This window comes from Prosopis cineraria, unplaced genomic scaffold, assembly GCF_029017545.1.
Source record: "Prosopis cineraria cultivar Desert tree isolate PC_DT_omini unplaced genomic scaffold, ASM2901754v1 PC292, whole genome shotgun sequence".
Lineage (NCBI taxonomy): Eukaryota > Viridiplantae > Streptophyta > Magnoliopsida > Fabales > Fabaceae > Prosopis > Prosopis cineraria.
Window position 1 is genome coordinate 48,130 of NW_026555619.1, and position 8,792 is coordinate 56,921.

General features: G+C 26.1%; 1 long non-coding RNA gene across 1 annotated transcript; it reads left to right on the forward strand.

Annotated features, from left to right (window-relative positions):
• Nucleotides 1–5,351: 5,351 nt before the first annotated feature.
• LOC129296266 (uncharacterized) lies at nt 5,352–6,092 on the forward strand. The gene is made up of 2 exons (XR_008589737.1): nt 5,352–5,491; nt 5,604–6,092. It is a non-coding gene; the product is annotated as an uncharacterized LOC129296266 (long non-coding RNA).
• Nucleotides 6,093–8,792: the final 2,700 nt, after the last annotated feature.

Sequence of the window (8,792 nt, forward strand, 5' to 3'; positions counted from 1 at the left end):
TTTTCATGACATAAGAATAATTAATTATCATGTTTATAATAAAATTTTTAACAATTTCATTGTCAATAAGAACTATCATTCAATTGGCAAAAAGTTATCTTCTCTATGAGCATCGAATGATTTAAAGACATTATGGGGATATAAAGTTTTGTTCAATATAAAAATCTCTATTACTTATGTATTAAATTTACTATTTAATTCTTCCAATTGATAATTATAATAAATAAATATATTGACATGGTATTGATGCTCAGTTGTTGTAAATTCTTTATGTTGATAAGATCTAAGTATATTATAATAAAAATCATTCATATAATAAATTTTAATAGTTTAGTTATTACATAAAAGAATTTTTTTAATAAAAAATATATCTTAATCATAACCTTTTAACTTTGAGATAAGTAATCTTATAATAGATATTAAACAGATAACTTTCAATATATCTTGTAATTTTTGTTTCAATGCTTGACAAAATTTATTAACAATAATTATTATAATTTCTTTTATCAAATATAAAATAAAATTAAAATTAAATAACATCAATGTTTTAAGAGTAAGTATAACATTATCTTGTAAAAAATAAGTGTATTTTATAACAACTATATGCTTATGAAATAATTGAACTATACATTTGTGAAAGAACACATCTAGAATTGCAATGAAAATTTTATCTAGTACACATGTAGAATTGAAATAAAAATTTCATCTAGTGTCTTAAAATTTTTATAATATGTCAACCTTAGAGAGATGAAAATATATAACTCATCTATTTTATTAAAAAAATAAAAGTTAGGAGGGGCCAATAACCCCTACTGGTGCCTTGTCTTTTCCCCTGCTTATCTACAATTAATTGATGATTAGATTTTAAATTTGATACCGATTGATGGGGTTATAAAAACAGGGAAATGAGTCAAGTGGAAGCTGCGGGGATATTTGTCACCCAAGGAGATATATATGAAAGAAAATGTTCGGATGAGAAGAGATCTTAGCAAGTGGCTTTTAATTATATTTTATTTAGCTCATCTCCAACCCATAATTATGCAACTCATACAATTTAATCCGTCAAAATATAACTTATTTTATAATAGATTTATGTTGTATTTGCATGCAGCTTTTCCTATTTGAAAAGAAATTTTTGGTTTTTCAAATATTTTTGCCATCAATACTAATGATACTATTCTCTTAAGAAATCTAAGTATCATTTAATAAGGTTATCTTCTCTCAAGAGATGCTTTTCATATACAACTACAAGAATTGAATTCTGAAGTAATATTTAAATAGCATAAATTATTATTACCTACGCCATATCTAGTTGGTATTTGAAAAATAATTTTAACATGCCATCTTAATGTAAATATTATTTGTATTGTGCCCATTTGAAAGTACATTCAAGATCTAAATGAAAATTCATTTGGCGAACATAACTTTGAGTTGTTAACTTCATTCATCATGTTACCTATTATTATTGCTCATGCACCAAGTATCCTACGCTTGCCTCACATTAAGTTGTGGGGACTTAATAATAATCTAAAACTAATCTAGATCAAGTATTGAAAGACCCTTTCAAGTGGCAGGCCTTATTATAAAGTTTTATCATAGTTGTATTTTCAGGACTAAAATTCAAAATTACCAATTAAGTCAAAACACAAACTTCTTACCTATTGATGTATTCATCATATTATTTTATCTTAGGATTGGATGTAAAAAAATAAATTTTGTCTAAAAATAATGTTTTTTTTACTTGTTAATGGAAAAATCTTAACAAATAAAAATACTATAAACAGCTATCTTATACGTCCATTGATTTCTTATTTATGAAGAAATATTTAAGTAAACCGGATACATCATATCATTTATAATTTATCTAATTAAAATACTTCAAATGATCTAAATAAAATTTTGTATGGCATTTTTTTAATTAATTTTATTCTCATAATGAAATCCACATTTGATTTCTTATTTTTTATCTCTCTACTATTATTAATATCATAATTAATTTATATTTAATAACATCTAAATGTTATATTTTTATTGGATAGACTACAAATGATGTGATACACCTAGTCTACATAAAAATTTTTCCTTATATATATATATATATGAAGTGATGCCTTATATGGAATGTTTTTTTTTTTCTATTTCATGTTATCGAGTTAGATTTAAATATTTTTCTAATATGAATTAGGAAAAATGACATTGTTCACAAATATGCAAATAATAATAAAATTTCTTAAAATATCACAATTCTTCTCAAATTTTTAGGGACCTTTTCATATTAATATTTTTTGGTGAAATCACTAAAATACCCATAGTTAAAAATAAAAAAAATTATACAAAAAAGTTGTAATTGCTTATTCTATTTTAGTCATTGTTAGAAGACATTGCTGAAACTAAAATAGTTATGAATATTTACAATACTTAAACTTTTTTTTTTGATAAAGTACAATACTTGAACTTTAATGAATCAAAAATTTGCTCAAGAGAAGTTATAATTACTTATTCTATTTTAATTATTGCTAAAACACAAGTATTTATTTTTTAAACTAAAATAGTCATGGATATTCATAACATTTAAACTTTAGTGAATAACAAAATTTACATAAAGAAAGTTGTAATTGCTTGTTCTGTGTTAGTTATTGTTCGAAGAAAATTAATCATTATTTAAATTAAAGTGGCCATGGATATTTACAACACTTAAATTTCAATTAATCAAAAATTTTCACTGAAAAAGTTATAATTTCTCATGATATTCTCGTTATTACTAAAAAAAATAGTAATTGTTTAAACTAAAATAATTATTAATATTTATTTTTTTGGGTAGGGTGTTATTTTTTATTTTTAAATTAAGAATATTTTAGTCATTTAATCAAAATTAATAATGTCAGGAAAGTCTTTAAAAATTTGAAAAGAATTATATCATTCTGCAGGAGCTCATTATCATTTACATATTGCGGAGATTGTTTTTATCACTATAAATTATCAAATTATATTTGTGTTTATTGTCTTGATGTTAAAAAAAAAAAAAAGACGTCAAAGCTCCTTATCTGAACTTATTTTACGGAAAATTTTCCGGGCAGATGAACTTATCTTATGAAAGTGAAGATTATTTATCCATAATTCTGGGCATTTTTCATGTCGTCACCCCATGGCTGCCACCTATGCGTTTCTACATACTTGTCAATCTGTGATTTAAAATTAATATAAACTTTTAATGCTTTATATTTGGGAAAGTTGATTTTGTTTTATAAATTTAATTTTTATCATATCAATAATCCTTGATGTTTAAATTAACACGATTTATGTAGTTTTTAATCTCATGACAAGAATTAACACGATTAAATTATGCAAAATCAATAAAATTGATAGAGTTAACTAGGATTTGGCCCATAATTCATTAGGTTATGAGTTTAAATTCCATCATCGATGTGAGAATTATATTACTGGTTGGCGATTTATAAATATCTTATAAGTATTCTTTTTTTTAAATACAATGCCATGGTATAAATACCGTGCAAAAAAATTAAAATTAAGTCATGTTAAAAATTAAAATGTTTCTATAATTTATGAAAGCGTCATCGAATAAAATAGTATTAAAATAATTGCTTGAGGCCTTGTGAGCTTTTTATAAATATTTTTTAAATTTGAAGACATGCTCTAGCTCTTATAACTCCACAAACCTAACTTACTTAAATTTTTTTTCTTAAAAAAAAAATGCTGACATGGCTATCAGAATGATAATGTAGCAGCCATATAGATTAATAACATGTGAAGCGAAAATGCTGACTTAGATGACAAGAAAAAAGTAAGGGAGAATTTTAACTAAAAACTTAAAAAAAAAATATTTATCAGTAGATTTCAAAAAAAAAATCTGAAAATTATTTGTAGGGTTTTTGAACTAAATTGAAATAAAGTTATTAGTTGAAAAGACAAAAGTACTTTTTTGCAAAAAAATAAAAAAGAAAAAAAGAAAAAAGTAGCTAATCAAAAGATTTATTAATTATATAACTTTATTTGTTAATTATACAATATGACTTGTTAACTGCTTAACTTTATTTGTTAATTTTGTGACTCCCCAGACCTAACTACATTATTTATTAATTTTTTAACTTTACTTGTTAATTTTGTAACAATAATTGTTAATTTCATAATTTAACTTGTTAACATAGTGATAAGACTTGTTTAATCCGTCTGAAAAGCAACTAAATTATTTATTAATTATGTAATTTTACTTGATAATTTCTCAACACATTAGTTAATTGCCCATTGTCACTTGTTAAATTACACTTGACATCTTGTTTAACATCAAATCTATAACAAATTCATTATTTGTAAAATTATTATCTTAAATTATAAATTACATAATATTACTTGTTAACCAAATAACATTACTTAATAACATTTGATAGGGATTAACTAGTAAAATTAAGCAGTTAACAAGTAAAGTTATATGACCAATAGATATTTCGATTAGCAGCATTTTTTTTCTTCTGTAGAAAGATATTTTGGTCCTTTTTGAAATCTATTAGTAAATATTTTTCCTCTTTGATCATTAGCTAAAATTTCCTAAAAAGTAACATATTAAAAAAGCCATATCGGTTAAAAAAGTCACAAAAATTTAATTAGGAATTATAAAATATTAAAATCAATAACACATCACTCATAAGAATTAGGAGATTTGATTTATGTGGATTAATTAATCCACGTGTATATTTTATGTTAGCAACTTAATTTTCGTATCATCTTTCTTTTAGGGCTAATTTATCTTATAAAATTTAAAGAACTAACTTGATAATTGAAACAAATATTAAGAACTAAAATAATAAAAAATAAATTTGAAAGATCAAATTAATAATTTTTCCAAACATAAAAGACTAAAAGTTACATTATCTCTAACCTATAAAAATTAATATAATTATGTGTTTATTAGTTTCAATTGAAGATTTAATCATCTCCAATTTTTTACTTAAAGGAGTACGGATTGCACCACAATTTTGAGTATTCAATGTGTGACAAATTAATATTCATTATTTTTTTAAAAAATCACATCCAGTCTCTTTAAAAAAAATAAATTATAAATAAGGATTAATATGAAATATATTGTTATTAAAATAAAAAAATAATTTTTTTGGGGGCTGAATGAGATTCTTTCTTATTTTTTTTGGTTAATTTAATTGATAAAATATGGGAAAAAATCCATTAAAATTAAGTAATTAGGAGTACTTCCAAATTTATTGGACTGAAAATGCTTTTTTTGACGTAATTACTAACACATTCAATGAGTGGCCGACAGCTGTCACAGTTAAACAATACCTTTTGGCACGGGATTTATGCTCTCCAATTTGTTTAATCCCATTTGTCATAGATATTTTCTTCTCTCTCCAGGGCATGGCAGTTTCTATGGTAATAATGCCCTTGGTCGCCGTTCAATGACCGAATAAAAAGAAAGAATGATTCTCTCTGCCCGATCGCCGTCGTGCTTCGCTTCTCGTCGGTACGTACACGGCGGTTTGGTTTTCCTCTATGATTTCCGGCGATGATTTCGCACTTCGTAAGCTATCTAATTAAGCCTCTCGTTTTGCATTGCTTTTTCTTTGTACATACAGGCAGGTACTGGCGATTAATGATTCGCTGATCCGTACTGGTAAAGAAATGAGACGTTCGGTGTTCTGATTTTTTATTCTTCACCAGGTAAGAATTGTTACATTATTCTCCTTGTTACACACAGTTTCTCATTCTTCTCTTATTGCTGTGATTTTATAGAACGAAGTTTCTGTTTTGTTTTTGCAAACTTGGTTTGAAAACCCAGGGGAGGTTCCTACGGTGGTAGAAATGCTATTTGTTTCTCACTTTTCTTTTTGATTTTTTGTGTCTGAATGTGGTATGACTTTCTTTGGGTAACAAAACTTGCTTCAGTGCAAGAGAAGTGTACTGACCAGTGACCATTAGAACTAGTTGATTTTCTTGTGTTTCAGCTGGTAGAGTGACATATGATATGACAGTTTCTGATTAGTGCCGGTGTATTTGAATTTGGAATGCTCGTGATAAGATGATGGATGAATGCTCAATTTTCACTTGGATCTTTTACATCTAAATTTTAGGTTTTTTTTTTTTAAAGAGTTATTTAGGATTTAGGTAGGCTTCAGCTTTGTCTTGTACACCCCGACCTTTACCCATACCCTGAGTTAATACTACATCTTAACATTTTATTTTTAATATTCTGGTATTTTTTTAAATTTTAACAGATATATGATATAAAATTAAAATCATTTCGTAGCTGATGATGTTTCAATTTTTGAAGAGAGTTTCAAATCTCATCTCAAATACGATCGTAAGATGCTCCACCTTTGAGATAAAATACTGCAAGTGCTTTATACATGTATATGTGTATATATATAAAGTCAATTAATTATTGTTTGCATTAAACTGAAACTTATCTGATTAGGGTTAGGTTTGCCCCTCCGAGATGTAGAGGAGAAGAGAGAGAGATTTTTTGTTTTGTTTTGTTGGGTCATAGAGAGATTTTTGTTTTGATCCCTTTAAAACATCTTTCTCCATGAATGTCAATGAGAATTGAACCTTTACAAACAAAAACTTCTATTACATATACCATGTGAGCTTATTAACTAATTAATTAATGAGCTTGGACCAAATGAACACCCCTAAACAAAAAATTATACATGTTACTTTCTGTAAAGTTATATTTAATTTGTGATTAGGTTTGGGACAATATTTTCTTTCTTTTTCTTTTTTGCCTATCAAATTGTTCTCAAGAAAGCAATTCCTCAACTTGGCCAGTCTTGCTTTGTTGTCCGCCTAGTTGCTGCTCTGCTTTCCCCCACTTCATATTATGCAAATAAAAGATTAGTTTTATAATTGTTGATTTCATCACACAAATTAAGTAAAAAAATCGGTAATATTCTTTTTAATTTTCTAACATAAATTAATTGCCTCTCCATTATATATTTCTATACAAAACTTATTCCTAAATCAACCAATGTAGTGATTAACACATCTATATAACTAGCAGTTATCAGTTTCAGGTAAATAATTTTTTATGTCAACAAAATATTGTGTTAAATTAAATTTGAAAAAATTTATCAGACAGAGAAACAAAACAACTTCATTTAGAAAGATAGGAAGACATAATGTTTGTTTTAAAATTGAGGGACTGTAGTAAAAACTTTGAAACTTAAAAGGACCAGAAGCATATCAAAGTCTTTTCGTATGACCGTGAACGTTTTATTTTTATTTTTATTCAGACAATAAATTTTTGACGACTTTTTGGTGAAAACATGGGATAAAGTTTTATTTTCTAACAAAAAAATGTAAAACCTTGTACAAATGCAAGGGGTGTTTGGAAATTTAGGTGAGTGATGTCTAATGATGACTGTGATATGAATCAATTTATTTACATAGGCGCATAAGATATGAGTGGTTAAATAGTCATCCTTGGTATAGACAGCGAAACTTCTGTAGGCTTATGAAACAAGCAATCAATAACACAGGCTACAAGTTTATTAAATTGTGTTCTTCATTAATTGGTCCAACTCCAAACCTATCGTTTGGCATGGATAAAGGTGATTAGTAAATACATTATTGACTAACTTTGTTGGTATTTTCTCTGAGTGCACTTAGCGAAGAAACACAACAAGGTATCATACGTGTTTGTGCGGTGTGTATTAAATCTATAACAAGTACGTTATTTACAAATCACGAAAAATGTAAACTCATCTCAATTATCTATGCCTTATATGGGGGAAACATGTTGTTGAGTTGAGTATAATGAAAGAAAAATAGAGTAGTATAACCTAAGTATACTATTACAATTAGAATTTAATATTTTCCCTTTACTATATGAAGAAAAAAATTTCAATAAACACCAATATCAAATAGTATCAATCACCATCAATATATCAATACAAAAGATTAAATCTAAAATAATTATATATAAGAAGCTTATGATGCATTTGGCTTGTTAATAGTATTATAATTTGGGATATTTAACTTATAATTCGGGTTGTTAATATATCAATGCATGTTTTGTGGTTTTGCAGTAATTGAAATTCAATTCAATATATACATTTTGGGACCAATGCAACACATGGAAATTTTAGTTTATAAAAATTGTACTATTGAAAGTTTTGAAAATAATAACTCATTCTTAAAATTCTGTACAATGCATATCACTTACCTAATTAGATTCAAATTTCTCTTCCTTTGATTCTTTTTCATTTTATCAATCAAGATGTTTTCTGAACTTCTTGTGAGAGGGTGCTAGCGTAGGAAGATTCACATCCGAAACATCAGAAGAAAAGAAGAAGAAAGAAACAAGAAAAGAAAGAAAGAAATGTCTTGTCGAGTCCATAACCAAGACAGTTACAAACAAAACCAAATATAACTAATCAATCCACTCTGTGGATTGCACATAAATCATAACTAATAAAATTTAATTTATGAATAATATTAATTGAAACATTAAATTTTTAAAAATGTTTTTATCTTTTTATTTATATCCTATTAAATAATCTAAATAAGAGTTATCATAGTAATTAAAATTTTAATGCATGATTTTTTTTAATGAGTAATGAATAAGGTAGGAATATAGTTAAAAAAAACAAATATAATTTGGACGGGCAAAATTTTTAAAAAATGTCTCATATTGTGTAGTTATAGAGTATGTTGCTTTGGAATTTGCCAATTAACCATTTGGAATTCGCCAAATTAGCCCACCTTACAGAAAGGGCTGGAAATGCCCTTTTATTAATGCGCAATGAGGAGTTGGACCACCTGTG